Below are 16,484 nucleotides of genomic sequence, written 5' to 3'. Positions count from 1 at the left end.
ATTATTTAGCATTACGGCTAACTGTAGTCGACCTACCAAGCTGCAAGAAATACGCCTGAATCACGCTCATTGTTAGCCATTGAAATGTCTCCTGTATGTACTTTGTATGTGATTTCGTACAAAATCATTGCATTATTCTAAAATACAACTATCAAATAGACAAAATGTAAAAAGTATCTAATTTAAATTAGGCAGCCCGCAGGCAGACCAGCTACCTAAAGTCTTCCTCATTCCTCTTCATGTTAACCTGACAAGTCTAAAGCTGCTAACATTTTAGCCTCATCTGAAGCATCGTGTTCAGACACCTTCGGTTTACACAGTCTGCCCCAGATGGCATCTCTCAGCACTGTTTTCTTTAGGCCTGTCATCTACTGTAACGTCTTAATTGACGTTTACCTCTGCTCGCTGCTGTCAGCCACCCGGAGTCTGTGTCTGATGAGCAGCCTGGCAGGATAGTTTCCCAGGCTCCAACTTCACACAGAAAATTACACCTGAGCGCTTTTGTTTGTTTTTCTTCTTTCTTTTTTTTTCTCTTTTCATTTCATGTCGTACAATTCTCCCTTCACACGCAGGATGAATTAGAAAATGCTGTGGAAATTGTCAAATAGTCTATAGCCTCGTGTGTTTATTGGTTCATGGAGTTTAGTGACCTCATTGAAACCCCGGGTGTCCATCCTATCTTATCGTTGGACTCAAAGATCAGATAACAATCCACTTTGTCCTCACAGAAGCAAACTGTGAATAGGATATACAATCTCAATTACATACACAACTTCTTTTATGGCAATAATCCTAAATTGCTTTCTTTAGTAAAACCAGATATTTAAACGTTTTCTTCAATTTGCTTCTGCAGGGCCTCTGTGTCATTTCATGCCATTCAAATCATAATGTGTAGATTCAAAGCTTTTCAATATATAAGAGTTTTTCATACTGTGGAAATAAAAGCCCAAACACTGTCAGAGTTAATGTCACTCTCTAGGCGCTGATCTGGCTCTCTAGCTGTACAAACACGGCATCCTTGGGCATATCATGCACATTGTTATGGAGACGACCACTTAGGTAGAGGATTTTCGTCATTTATTCACCCTAATGTCACATTCAGTTCAAAGATGAAAGTCAGAAATTAGTGTTTCCTGAATAAAGCCTCTGTGCCTTTCATGTGGGACAGAAAAAGGAAGAAATACGGACATCCACAAGATTTGTTTTATACAAAGTAAAACAGTGTCGCCTGAGGTTAATGTTACATAAAAAATATTTGGTGACTAAATTTACCTGCTGGCAACTTGCCACATTCAAGAGTTGACCACTCTATGTTTTCCATAAATATGAGTTCATGAAAGGCTACACGATGAACTCAAATGTCTTTTAAGGATTATAGAAATGTAAAAATAATCTTGTTTAATGTTCAGTACAGTGTACACTGTCACTGTAGGTACAGTAAAGGGCTACAGCACTGCACTTTTACTGAAATGAAAAAGTGTTACTGGCCAATAAAAACTCAGCTTTAACTGCAGTTAAGTGATGGCAATTTAAAAAATGAAAAACATATTCATTTCCTGTACTAGAGTTGGTTAAAACGTAACTAAAATTGTTACATTATCAATTCATTTGCTGATTATTTTCTCGATTAATCGATGAATCATTTTGACTACTAAATTTCAGAAAATAGTGAAAAATACCTGTTATAATTTCTTAGAGCCAAAGGTGGCATCTTAAAATGTGTTTTCTCCAATAAAAAGTTTAAAATCCAAAGATATTAATAAAACCTTCAAATCATCTGAGATCACTTCTGATGTGCTTTGGTAATATATGAATGAAATTGACTTGACACACAAGCAAGCAGAACATGTTTAGATTTTTCCTTAAAGAAGTTAAAATGAGTTGCCATTTAATTTTCTGTTGATCCATAATTGAGATAACTTGACTTAGCAATATAGAGCCAGATTCTATAGAAACTGTTACATTTTCAGCATGTTAAAAGTCACAATTTAATGTATGACTATTGTCAAACTACTTTATCGCCCTTTTTCTTGAGGGCTTGCTGGTTTTCTCATTAACATGTTTCCACAAATGCTACGACTCAGCAAAGTGTATGCAAATTTAAATGCATGTGACTCTTTCACTTTCTTCTGTGATTCTTTTTGTCATCCTTCCCCATGTGCCTTATTGTGTTACATCTTGGGGGACAAGCAAGAGAAACAGACATTAAAGCACTTCTATCTTTATATAAAATCTATATTAAAACAAAAACTACACATCATCACTGAAAGACACTGGAGCAATACAATATTTTGAGTTTTGATAAATTAAGATTACACAAATGTGTGTCACAAGGACGAAACTAATATGACTTTTCTTTCAGAGAGCACGATTAATCTCATCTGGAACATGTTCTGTTAAAGCCATTACTGACTGGAAATCCAATTTTGTCTGCCAGCGATTCAAATCTGTAAATCACTGACTGAACTTTATTGGACTTTTACAGAGACACACACACACACACACACACACACACACACACACACACACACACACACACACACACACACACACACACACACACACACACACACACACACACACACACACACACACACACACACACACACACACACACACACACACACACACACACTCGCTGCTGTGGACTTCAGACAAAACATGCTCAAATAATATGGTACAACATAGTAACATTCATGTTTAAAATTAGCATCACACTGAGCTGAGTAACATCTTGCAGTGTCAAGACAAGGCTGCGTCAAGGAGAGAGAAATCAAACAATTCTCTACTTTTTCATTGCCTAAAAAAAAGGCTATTTCAATAATACGTAAACAAATTGTGCAATTTACTGCTTTCCTTGTTATGTTGCGAATGGCCCAAGATCAACATTTTTTCTTTCCGCTGCTTCCAGGACTACAGGATCCTGCAGTTTGTCTCCATCGTGCCAGCAGCAGCTTGTGGTCACCATCCTATAACTCAGAGTAACCAATGTCTCCATCGACAGGCTGTCATTGAGCAAAAGATAGAAGTTCTGCCTGTTCAGTCACAGTAAGTCACTCTGGTGTTGGCTAAAGTGTAAAATGTTTACTCCTTGTAAAAATATTTCTTTGGCTTGCTCTCTTATTAAAGCCAGATGTTGCAAGTTCCATTTTTCCCTGGTGTACATTTAGTTTTTTGTTTTTTTTTAAAGTCTGGCATTCATTTTTCCATCTCAACACAAACTCAATGGTCAACAGTTCTGCACAGGTTTATTCTTCTGTTGATGAGCAGCTGTTTGAGATGAGCAACTTTTATACACAGATTAATGTTAACTACACAAAAGTGAGCTGTCTGTATTCTCATTGTTTAAGGCAATGACATAAATATTGACTGATTTCTTTGTGCTCTCAAGTGTTACAGTTGATTCATTCTCTTCTGTGTACATTTACTTTCTTCTTTTCCATTTTCTAAGTTGAAATGTGAAATTATTGTTTTTATGGAAATGCCACTCATGGAGTTGGAATAAAAATGTTTTAATAATTCATTGTCATGTGCGTTTTGGTCAAACTTTCTATACTTAAACTAAAGTCTCAAATTAATTCAGTCATTCAAGGAATAATTACATACAAATGTAATTAGAGCACTTTAGAGGCGGACTTTGTTTCCTTGCCAGGCTACTGTAGCCGTTTCCCCCCCTTCACTGTCTTTGTTCTCCTTTTTGGCATACAGTGATTACTGTACAGATATGAGAGTGGAGTCAGGAGGCAGTTTCACAATACATATCAATGCTCACACCAAAACATAGTGTTACAGTAATTATCTGGCTTTTGGCTTCTAGGTTTATGATCAAACTGCCCACCAGTCAGTAACTATCTAAAATAAATACTACTTATTCACAGTATATTGCATTTAACAGCAATATTGAACAAGAAAATATAAGAAAAAATTATTTAACTCATGGCCAGCACTTCTGATCATTTAAGGTTCACTTAGGAAAGTTTACAGCTTGTTTTTACTCACACTATTTAGCTCTTTTTAAATATTTACTTTATTTACTTTATTCCATCTCCTGTTTTGTGGTACACATTTCAGTGCTGCAAATTTGATTTGACTAAAACAATAATTTAGCAATTAATGACAGCAAAAGACAACAAGCTAATCCTAATGTTAATTACCTGTAGTTAAAACCACTAACATTAAATAGGGAACACCCATAGACAGACAGAGAGAGGGGTGTGGTGAGAAGCTGTGATAGATGATATATGATATATAGACCTGCATATTTGATATGTTCATGTTTGATCTTACCTATTTCACCTCATGTTTGCATATGCATAAAATCAGATAACAAAAGGCCTCCATAAATGAATCTAACCTAATAAAATGAGCTGCAGCAAACAGTGGAGAGAATAGCAGACGAGTGAAACAAAGTGAACGCTCCACCTGGTGTACCTGGCGGCTCCACTCATCCACCTCTCCGAGCCTACAGAATTTTCAACCCAACAAGAACAGACGGTGTGGAAGATGACTTATTGGATTGGATCCCACCCAGCAGTGACTTATACGCTCAACCTATATGTCACAGATGGTAGGATTTCAGTGTGGTTGATATAGGAAATCCACTAAGGAGTATTGATCTTTCTAAGATCAGCTCTCTCTGCCTGATCTCCACAGGATCTGAACGTCCGCAGAGACCTGGAGGGGAGAGGAGCCGCTGGAATATCAGTCTACCTTTAACGGTGCCGTTATTAGGTTAAAATTAATGATATACAGTGTCTCATGCATGGATGTCAGCATGCATAGATGTCTTTCCAGAATAACCAATTGCTGTATAGATGGCCAGGTTGATGAAAGTTTATACAGTATTTCTGCAGGGGAAATCCAGCAGGAGTGGAGAAAGTGGTGCATGTTAAGTTTTTCAAACTATTTGGAAAAAATTCAAGCAGAACTGGGAAGTTTGCATGACTATCAATATGCACCATGGCTGAACTGACATGAACGGCACCTACAACAACTCCAACTGTAGCCACAGAAAATTCGCTGTCTTGTATATTTTGGACAGCGGTCTCCATCTGAAAATCCTTCACTTTGAGGTTTGATCTTCACAGAGCACAACAATGTTTGTGTTTGACACTTGAAGGCTGTTCACCACATCTGGGGGAGGGGGAACGTCTCTCAGTAGCTACTCTTCTTGAATCTGAGTTTAAGGCATGCACATAAAATAATGATTTTGTGACATTGCAGTTAGTTTAAGTAGTAGTTAAGCCAATCATGGTGCCATGTTAATTCACGTGGAAACTCAAAAACTCCCAGCATGCATATACTGAGAATGGAGCTTTACAGTGAAATAGGAGGCATCTTGTGTCAAGTAAACTTTTGAAATTATAAAATAATATTTACAGATTCTGGATATTTCTCACAAGAAATGTTGGGTATTTTCTGGGGAACAAAGTTCAGAGTGGACATAAAAGGCCTCAATATCAACTATACTCAGTTTTGGCTTTAATCAGAATGAAATAGAAATGTTATCTTCTGTACTGATGCTTGTCTATCATTATTGATTATGATGTAAAAATAACTAATTTAATGTAAAAAAAAATATTCTTGAGCATACAAACAGCATTTTGACTCAAGGTCCATTTACTAAGCATGTTTCACAGAAGGAGTTTGCTCCAGTTGTCACAGACAAAAACTGAAAACATTTAACCCAAACGAACAATTCAGTTTCACCTGAGCCGTCTGTACTGACAATTGAATGAACTCAAAAGGAAGAGCACAAGGTGTAGTTGAAATCATAGTTTAAAGCTACTAAATTGACCTTCAGAGACCTAAATATTTCTTAGTCAAACTTAATTCCTGCTTTTACCGGTTTATGCTCTGAATATCTCTAAAACCTCTGGACTGATTTCCATACAATTTGCTTAACAGACAGGACTTGAAACACCTGTTCACATTTTGGCAGTGATCCACATATTTTTAGCCAGGGCTATGAAGCTGACTTGATTTCAAATCCTGAGGATACTTTTGTTTTGCTGGATCATACACTGAAGACTATTGCACTACTTAGTTCTAGGTGCTGGTTTGTCCTCTCATTGAAACACAGTCCAGAAGTGACACTGGAAAAAACAACATATTTCGTCATAATTTTTTTTGCTTTCTTGGACTGTTTCCAGTGAACTGCTGTTAAACTGCACAAACAGGTTCAAAGGAACAAGTGCATAAAGCCAACTACCCTCCTCTCTCCATCTCTGTCTCTCTCAGACAGTTTTAATCTCTGGTAAGACAGTCACGTCCACATTTGTCGTCTGCCATGTAAACTCTGGTAGAAAGCGACCTGCTGCCTGCACCTCCAGTTTCCACGCCTCTCCTTCATTACTGCGCGCTGTGGGAGAGCCAGAGCCCACGGTGTGGTAATCCCTGCTGGAAGGCGTCACCATATACTGTCATTAATAAAACGGAAGCCACACACGTGTAACACACACACACACACACACACACACACACACACGCACACGCACGCACGCACGCACGCAACCAAGATTGACTGAGAGATGAATCGTTGCAACAACAGAGTCTTGTAGACTACAGCTAAAGGTTTATATCTCGCTGCAGGAGATGTTATGATGGCTCCAGTTTATCCTCAGCAGTCAGTTAAAGACATGGACTGCTCTTATTTGTTGTTGATGACATTATATACAGTATCTGATGTACTGCTGTGAGGTTTAATGTGGTAAGCTTAGTTCTGAGTAATGCCATCATCTGCAAAAAAATAATGTTCCTACACAATTACAAGGGTTTTAGTAGTGATATTCATCTTTGCATACTTAATAATAATATATTATTGTCTCCTACTACAATCTATGTTTGTATATTTTATTAAACTACACTGTTGTTGTATAAGAGGATTATATATTAATGATGGGATCACAGACTTATGCAAGAGATCTGTATGTCATACATCAGTCCATTTATCAGGCCTATATGAGGCAGATTAGTACACAAATGTAAAACTTCACACATGTGCATGCTATTTTTTATGATGCTACAGATGATTTGCCAGAAACTGGACTGATTTATGTGATGTCTATTTATGCTACTTTGTATAATTTAGTCATTTAAAAATTGTATAGCTTGTATACTATAGCCTCATGTAAGATTGTTGTAAGATTGCTATAAGTGCTGATGAATAAAGTATGAAATTCTACCTTTTCAAGTCTTTATTTTATGTATTTATGTTTCAAAGTCAGTGCTCCATCAACATCTCATTTATTCAGTTTATTTGGGTGATCCCATGAACCCACCAGCAGAGGGTGCCAAATATTATTCAATCTATTAAAACCGCATCAGGCATTCTCTTTTTAATTAACATAATCAACCTCCGCTTTGACTTGAAGATACGCTTCTTGCATTTAATTTCAGTAGACAATACGGTTCCTGATATCCCTGCAGTGCACCTATTTCATTTCTGACTTCATATAAAGTCTACATTCAGCTAAATTATGTCCTTTTTAAATCCTTTTCTGGGATGATTGTGCAGTTTCTTAACCAACCTTCTTCCCTTTGTTCTTTAACAGTGGTTTAGATCATTAATGTTTCAAATAACTCACTCTGGTTATCGTAAGTTTCATTTTGATCTTGTCCCAGTCATTTATTGTGATTTATGTATTTGTGTATGACTTTATAATTTGATTATTTCTTCAGTGATTTTGCGTATCTGTATAATTATTTAACTTGATTTATTGATACATTTTCAATATATTCATTTTGTCTTAAATGTTGCAATGTTGGGTAATTACATATTTTTATTATATCGGGCTTGAAGATGCAATGTAACTGCTGGTGTGGAGCAAGTATTTATTCAATGAAACACACACCTGATTCTGATTTGGTGATTTTGTACCTGATGAAAATCCAATCTGGGCTTGAAACATTGTGTTTTTTATATTTCATAAAGAAGAATATTTTAACGGGAGCATTTCACAGTGTCTGCTAAAGAGTATTTATAATTTTTGGGGGGCTTACAAGATGTTTTGTCTGCCTTATTTAATCCTAAATAATTAAATATTTAATGTAATTGAACTTAAGGTTTTCTCATTTCATATAATTACACTATTGTAATTCATTCAATCGTCAGTTAGTGGATCATAATGTTTTGGAGACATCTTACAGTCCAACATGGTCACGAAACACACTCAATATGAATAAAGTTGTCCATACAGTCTGACTTTCACATCAAAATGAGAAAGAAAGAAAGAGAGAAAAAAACAGCATGTCTCTACTTGCTTCTGACGTGACACCAGCACTGTATTCTCCTCAATTTATAAGGTATCATAGAAGGTAATGAAGCGGAAAGGTCAGGGGGAATGTGTTTTTATCCGCTCTAAACAATAGGTCAGATTTCCACTTTCCACGCCACAACTCTATGACTGCTGCTGGTGCCCTTTTGGTTAAAACAATACATTCACCTTGGCCACTCATACGTCATATCACCAATTCTCCATCTTATTGGCAATGTCACACAGAGGGTCGCAAGATATTACAGAATAGATTTACTGCAGGCGTTTTGTCTACAGCCCCAGATATGATATAAACGGTGTGTAATGTAAGCCATACATTATGAATCCAATTTGTTTGGGAGAGATCAGGTATTTAGAGTGCAAAATGGATCTATGGGGGATGAAAAGCCTGCTTAAGTCCACTAGATGGCAGTATGTTAGTAAATATGGAGCTGATTAGGCCACTGAGACCAGATCCAATTTGTTTTTACCAGAAAGAAATAACAGATTTATATTAAAAGTACAATGAGTAACTATGACAACTCACAACATCAAATTAATAGTGGTTTTGATCACAAATGAAGGGTTATTCTTCTGTACCGCAACCTTTATTCTTAAAAGATCACAGCAAACATATCACCAGAATAACATTACTACGAGACTATAGCACTTGTGTACAGAATTATGGTTTTACCAGGGTGCAACATCAGGGTGAAATACCCCTAGACATTACACAACTGCAAGTGAATCCATTATAGTGTGATCAGTGCAGAGCGCATCCAGATGGCCCATGAAATATGTTAAGCAAACTTTTGTTTCAGGACGGATGTGTTTTTGCCTCAAGGACGTGGTGTATTTAGAGCACAACGAAGGCCAAACAGTGGGAACAAGGTGTTACGTAGTTAGGAACTGCTGAATCTTCAAAAAGCACAGGTTGGGGATATGATGCGGGAGCATGTGTCATATTGATGTATGATACTACATGGGTGGTGGTCATGGGAAACAGTCCTCTTCCCTACATTAGACTAGATTACACATAACGTTAAAGAAATCCAGGCCTCCAACCACATTTCGACACAGATAAAAATCAGCAATTTGCAGCACAATATAAACCACATTCAAGAGGTCATTTCATGGTCATGAGATTACTGCGACTGATATCGCGGCTCTTCTGTTATGATCTTAAGTGTCAGCTCCCAACAAAGGCTTTCATTTTGTGATTCTGTGGCACTGAGGCCAAATAGGGGACACTCAACTGCTGAAATATCCTGTGGTTTCAAATACTATTGCACTCATTAAGTCCTTGGTAGATAGAACAAAACACTGTGATAAACAAAGTAAATGGTCTCTCACGAAATAAGTAAAATAAGTTGTTGTGGGTTTTGGGTCAGTTAGAGGACACTTTTATAAAAAAGCTCACTCAGTTTCTCGAGTCTGTTAAGTTGAAAGGTGTTTTAGTCCAATGCTTTGGACCACCATCATGCTTTTTGTGTCTTTTATTTTATTTTCATACTATTATGATGTTGGTTATATCATGAGATATATATATATATATATATATATATATATATATATATATATATATATATATATATATATATATATATATATATATATATATATATATAAATAACATGTTTAAAGTTCTAAAATGCTCCTTGAAATGCTCAAAAGACTTCAGCCAGCTCTCAACGCCTTGTTTGCAATGTTACCTCAACTTCCTCTTTTAATGACATCACACAAATATATTTGAGGAGTGTCCTCATTGTATAAAAAAGAGAAGTGAAATCCAACTACAACTGTTTGCCTGAAACTGATAACTCATAAGAACAGAACGGGCTTATCGAGAGGGTTTACTTTGGGCTTTAGAATTGGGCTAATGTTGTTAGTTACCTAATTGACTTCGGCACTACAAAAAATATAAATTTTGTTATTTAAACAGGAACCAAAGTACAGAATTCAATATAGGAATTTACTATCTAATCATTCAGGTCATTTTAATAAATTTAAGTAATTTACATACAATCCACCTCGTACCTTCTCTTCTTGAAATCAAAAAGCACCAGTTCTGATGATAACCTCAGATGTCCCCATGAATTCTCTCTCTCTCTCTCTCTCTCTCTCTCTCTCTCTCTCTCTCTCTCTCTCATCTCATCTCTCTCTCTCTCTCTCTCTCTCTCTCTCTCTCTCTCTCTCTCTCTCTCTCTCATCTCTCTCCTCTCTCTCTCTCTCTCTCTCTCTCTCTCTCTCTCTCTCTCTCTCTCTCTCTCTCTCTCTCTCTCTCTCTCTCTCTCTCTCTCTCTCTCATACACACACACACACACACACACACACACATTCCTCTTCTCCCATATTCACATGAGTGACTTCCCCGACAACAAAAGGACACAACTCATCACCACATGAACTCTCTGTTGTCCAGCTCCACTGAGCTATGCTCCAGATGCCTGAGATGCTTGCCAAACTTCTCCCCCGAGGTCAGACTCACTACACAGGTGCACACATACACACACAAACACACACACACACACACACATGCAGCAAAATAGACATGCAGGTAAGCGCGTACATAGACACAAGTACAAGCGCACAGCCCTAATGCACTTCCCAACAAACAGTTGAGATTTATTTGATGTGTAGAGAATGAACTGGGATGATGAAATCCCAGCTGATGGTGTAGTACACCTGGCCTCAGCGGCAGATGCTCCACTGGGAGACTTTAGGATGATATGTTTAGACAGACAGGTGAGAGGTCACACCTTCCAGTCCTACAGCAGAATTACACCCAGGAGACTCGTGGGAAACTAATGGTGCAATGACGAAATCTAAAAGCTGGATATTTCAGGAAGCATAATTAGGTAACAAGGGAGAAAAAGAGCAAGAGTGAAAAGGTGCAGGAACATTAGCAAAGTTCAGTTAGGCAACTCAACTGGAGCAGATTTATTTATGGATAAATACAGAGTTGATATTTGCTATCCGGGCTCTAACCTCAGCACTCCCCCACAAGTATATATTCATGCAGCTCTGCACAGAAGAAACCGGGAAGTACAAAAATAACTACAGCTGCAGCTTACAATGTTATGTTTGCTATAGATTAACTGACAATTGACAATTATTTTCTCAATTCATTGATTCATATTTTGGTCATAAAATGTAAAAAGTGGACAAATGCCATCCCAATTTCCCAAAACCTGAGTTAACACATTCAAATGTGTAGTTGTATTCATCCAAAACCCCAAATAATATGTTCATATATAACAAACATAAGCATCAAATAGACACACTTGATAGTGAACTGTAGGGAAAATGACTATTATATTATTATCAATTATCAAAATAGTTACTAATTACTTCTGATAATCAATTAATTTACAGATCAAATAATTGTTTTAGCCCTGTAATAAATTTCCCTCCCCAAACACATTATATACAGAATCTGGTGCCAGACATTATGTTGAATGATATTATTTATAAGTCATTGTGACCTTGTGCGATGTGGCCTTTCACATTAAAACGTCTCCAACCATCAGACATGGCTGGATAATTATTCACTTATACATATTAAAATCACAGACATTCATGATTGTAATGTTGCATTGATAATCTGCAGAGCGCCATCAGTGCATGGATAAGCTGAAAGCTGGCAGCAGTAATACAAAACAGGAGCTGAGCAGTGGACCTTATTTCATGAAAGACATGTGTGTGTCACAAAACAGCACAGCAGTTAATGCACTTAATGATAGCTGGTTGTGGTTTCAGGGTGCTATCATTAATGATAGTAACACCTGTGCAGTTTCCTGCTATGGCAAGCCACAATGCCCTCTGTTTATTATGAGCATCCATGATAATAATAATAATAATGAAGAGCAGTAAAATAAGCTGAAACTTTAGCCTAAGACGTGTGTGAAAAACGTATTGTGTACTGCATGTGCATATCATCTTCTGGGGAGGCCCAAGTTTGCAGTAGCCAAGTGTAACCCCTGGCCAAAAAAAACAACAACTGTAATATCTTGTAGGAGAAAATAATGTACAACCTATGAGTCACAAAAATGACAACCAATAACGATACTCAAACATGATTATTCACATTTTACCAAAATTAAAACCAGCACCATAAAGCAGCATTAAACATCCACCAAACAACAAATACAATAAAAATGTTGCTCAGTCAAAGCCCTTAAAAAATAATTAAGTATTCTGGTATCAGTAAGTTGCTTGTTCGAGATGTTCTTTTTGTTCTGTCTCTGAAGTGAATAATATGTCCATCAGTTATCTGTAGCACTATTTCATCATGTTTGAATCAAGTGACTTTTGGTCACATTTGCATGTGAGATCAGGGAGTCCAAGTCAAGCTATGATATCATCAGCTCACTTGCCAAATCTGCCAAAGGGCACAGTCTGCATATCAGTGAGCTGATACGCAGGCGACAACCAAATCTGTAGAAAGTGTAATTGCATTGTGTGTGTGTGTGTGTGTGTGTGTGTGTGTGTGTGTGTGTGTGTGTGTGTGTGTGTGCACATGAGTGTGTGTGTCTGCACTCTTATATTCAATATCTAGGTAAAAGTTTGATTAGACAGTGCCACAAGTGCTCTCCATCTATTTACCCTTTTCCAAGATGAAAAAAAAAACATGAATATTCATATTTGACCAATATGTAAATCAGCAGCAAAAAAGCAGCATTATGCATCCACCAAACAACAACAAATTAAGTACAGATTTGGCTCATTGGTACAACAAGGAAGCAATTCACCATTAATGCCAATACTAAATGCAAAAAGATGCACTTAGGAAGACAGAGGAAAGCAACATCTACACAAGAGGACATTGACCACAAGCAGAAACACCCATTTGCAACAGCACCTCCTAGCTTAATGAAATAAGCTGACAAACACCTACTAACAACAACAACAACAACACACAGATTATGACATGATAGCATAAACAGTGACAACTTACTTGATGAAGTGAAATCTCTCAGGAAATAGTTGCACAGGTCAAAAGTCACCCACAGGCGTCAGGAAATCCGAAAGCAATGCCTAATAAATGTGTTTCCTCTGACAAATCTTTGTAACATTGTTTGTTAACAGGCGAACTTATTCGTAAAATAGTCAATGAGTTGTAACAAATGTTGGCTGCAATGTTTCAACTGCAGACTTAAAAATCGACAGTGGGCCATTTAAGCTAGCCGCCATAGGATATGGTGGTCATGGTGGATAGGCAACGTCATGTGTGCAGCAGCGCACTGATCCTCCTCAAGTAAACTTCGCTACATTTAAAGGGCAATTCACCATAAAAACTTTACATTTTCAACAAAAGACTACACTATCTAGCGGTAGGAGCAGGCCTACAGTATAGCACTGATGGAATATGATTTGACACAGCAATGTAAAAAATACTCCATTATGCTCACTATTAAGGACATTTTTGGCTTTTCATTTTTTATTTTCTTATTCATTTGGGCTGTGTTCATGCTTATGGCATCAAATTCTCCAAGGACATTCTTTTTAATGTATATCTTTTTTTATTTCAATCACTTATAATAGGTCTATAATACACTGTATAAACAAAATTGTTCCTCTGGGATCCTTAGGAGCAAAAATGACCCCATTGAAACCCATTATAACTACATTTTCACTCTTTCATACATGTGTGTTCTGTGTTCTGGGCAGCCAGAGCTTCACATTTTTACTTGTTTTTGTTTTTCACCAGAAAACATCACTTAACTCTATTTTGCCTATGGGAGAATACAATGCAGTGTTCCCAGTCCTGCTCGCCCGGCTCGTCCTGTATTATGAAGCAACCTGGGTGTGTTGGTGTCAGACTGTAGTGTAGTGTGTATGTATGTGTTGAAAAAAGAATGTGTGTGTGAGTGTGTGTGTGTGAACATAAATGTGTGTATGTGCAGATACATATAGAGAATTTGTATAGTCTTACAGGTCTGCATTTATAGCATTATGTCTAAATCTCTCTCTCTCTCTCTCTCTCTCTCTCTCTCTCTCTCTCTCTCTCTCTCTCTCTCTCTCTCACACACACACACACACACACACACACACCACAAACAAAACCACTCTCTCTCTCTCTCTCTCTCGCTCTCTCTCTCTCTCTCTCTCTCTCTCTCTCTCTCTCTCTCTCTCTCTCTCTCTCACACACACACACACACACACACACACAACCACTTTCACTCATGCATCCACTCTGTTTGTATGTGAGTGTGTGTGATTGTGTGTTTGTGTGTGTGTGTGTGTTTGTGTGTGAGAGAGAGAGAGAGAGGAGAGAGAGAGAGAGAGAGAGAGGAGAGAGAGAGAGAGAGAGAGAGAGAGAGAGAGAGAGAGAGAAAAAAGAAAGAAAGAGAGACATTTAGACAAAATGCTACAAAAGGAGACCTGCAAGTCAATATAAAGTCTCCATTTGTATCTGCACATATACATACATTTACGTACACACACTCAGGAAAGTTCTGCTTCACAAAGCTAAAATTTCAGTTTTGGGACTTTTTCTCTAATCTTTAATTTTGAAGTGAAATATTGGATCATTTGAACATTTATTGAAATTAAACCATGTGAGAAGTTTAGAGGAAAGAAATCACTATTTGGTGGAGCTGTTCAACATCATAGACATTTGAAATGTGACTCTGACTACACACTACTCTTTGTAAGATGTCAAAAGCCAAAAAGGTTGGAAACCACTGGTTTCATCTTTAGCAATGTGTTGTATTTTAAAGATTTGTTATATTGTGTAAAATTGTCATCTGAGTAACAAGTATCTGAAGTTAAAATAAATAAATATTCCTAGGTTGTCTTCAAAATGTTCAGATTTCTAAAATTCTTGTCTCTGTGTTCTCCAAAACATTCAAAAGCAAAATTGCAGCTCTGTAAAATATTCTTCCACACACAGAAAACTCATAAGTTGTTATGTATAGGTGTCAGAAAACTGCTTATTAAAGCTTATTAAAACATCTCTGAGGACAAAAATTACACAATAAAAATCTATCTGTCTCTTTTCTGTCTAACACTATTTTTTTCATGTTTGAATCAAGTGATTTTGGCAACGTTTGCACACGAGATCAGTGAGTCCAACTCAAGCTACAAAATCATCAGCCCATCTGTCAAAGCTGCCAGAGGGCACATTCTGCATATCAGTGAGCTGATATGCACGCAACAACCAATTCTAAAGAAAGTGTCATTGTGTAGTGTGCGCAGTAATGTACATGTCTGTGTTCTAGGTGAAAGTTCAATCAGGCTGTGCCAAAAGTGCTCCCTCCACCTATTTCCCCTTTTCCTGATCCAGAAGTATTGAAGTGATTGTGCAACAAAGAAGTAGCACATAATGCACTATGTCATTGATTGATTTAATTACCCATACCTTACACCTCTATTCAGTTTGGTGTATTTTATTGCTATGTCAGATACCATGCACTCACTCACATCCATACATACACTTGAATATAACCTATTGGAGTAGTCATGTCCTTGACCATCTGTGGTGATGATTAAAGATATTGAACTTTATCTTGAGAATGTCCATCTATTTGAGATATCATGTACTCACTCACATCCATACATAAACTTGAATATACAACGTATTGGAGTAATCATGTCCTTGGCCCTCTTTGATTAAAGAGACTGAACTTTATCTTGAGAGTGTCCATCTGTAACAGATACCATGTACTTGCTCATATTCATACATACACATGGATATATCAATATATCAGAATACTCATGTCCTTGACCATCTGTGATGTTAAAGGGAATGAATTTTATCTTGAAAGTGTCTGCCTATTCCTTATGACAGTGGGGGATTCATTTGGTGTACCCTTAACTGGCATCAAAAGCACACAGAACTCAACAGTTATGCCCCAAACTAGTAATACTAGAATGATTGGGTAAGATATACATCTCCCCTATATTAGGCAAGGCAAGTCAAGGCAAGTTTATTAATTTACCACATTTCAGGAACAAGGCAATTCAAGTCCTTTAGATAAGACATTACAAGCACGGAGACAAAGTTCAAAATAAACACACATTAGAACATTTAAATACGATTTAAAACAGTAATCTAAAAGCTGAGAGTAGAAAACAAAATTAAGCTAAAATAGAATAAGAAAACTAAAAATAAGGTATACAAATATAAAAGTTACAGTGCAGTGTGAGAAATGTATGATCATTTGATTCAATAAAAGGCAGCAGTAAACAGAACCATCTTCAGCCGTGAGTTGCAGCAGACCTTCA

This window comes from Scomber scombrus, chromosome 9, assembly GCF_963691925.1.
Source record: "Scomber scombrus chromosome 9, fScoSco1.1, whole genome shotgun sequence".
Classification (NCBI taxonomy): Eukaryota; Metazoa; Chordata; class Actinopteri; order Scombriformes; family Scombridae; genus Scomber; species Scomber scombrus.
The sequence above is the reverse complement of the archived record's forward strand: the minus strand, read 5'-3'. Positions refer to the sequence as shown.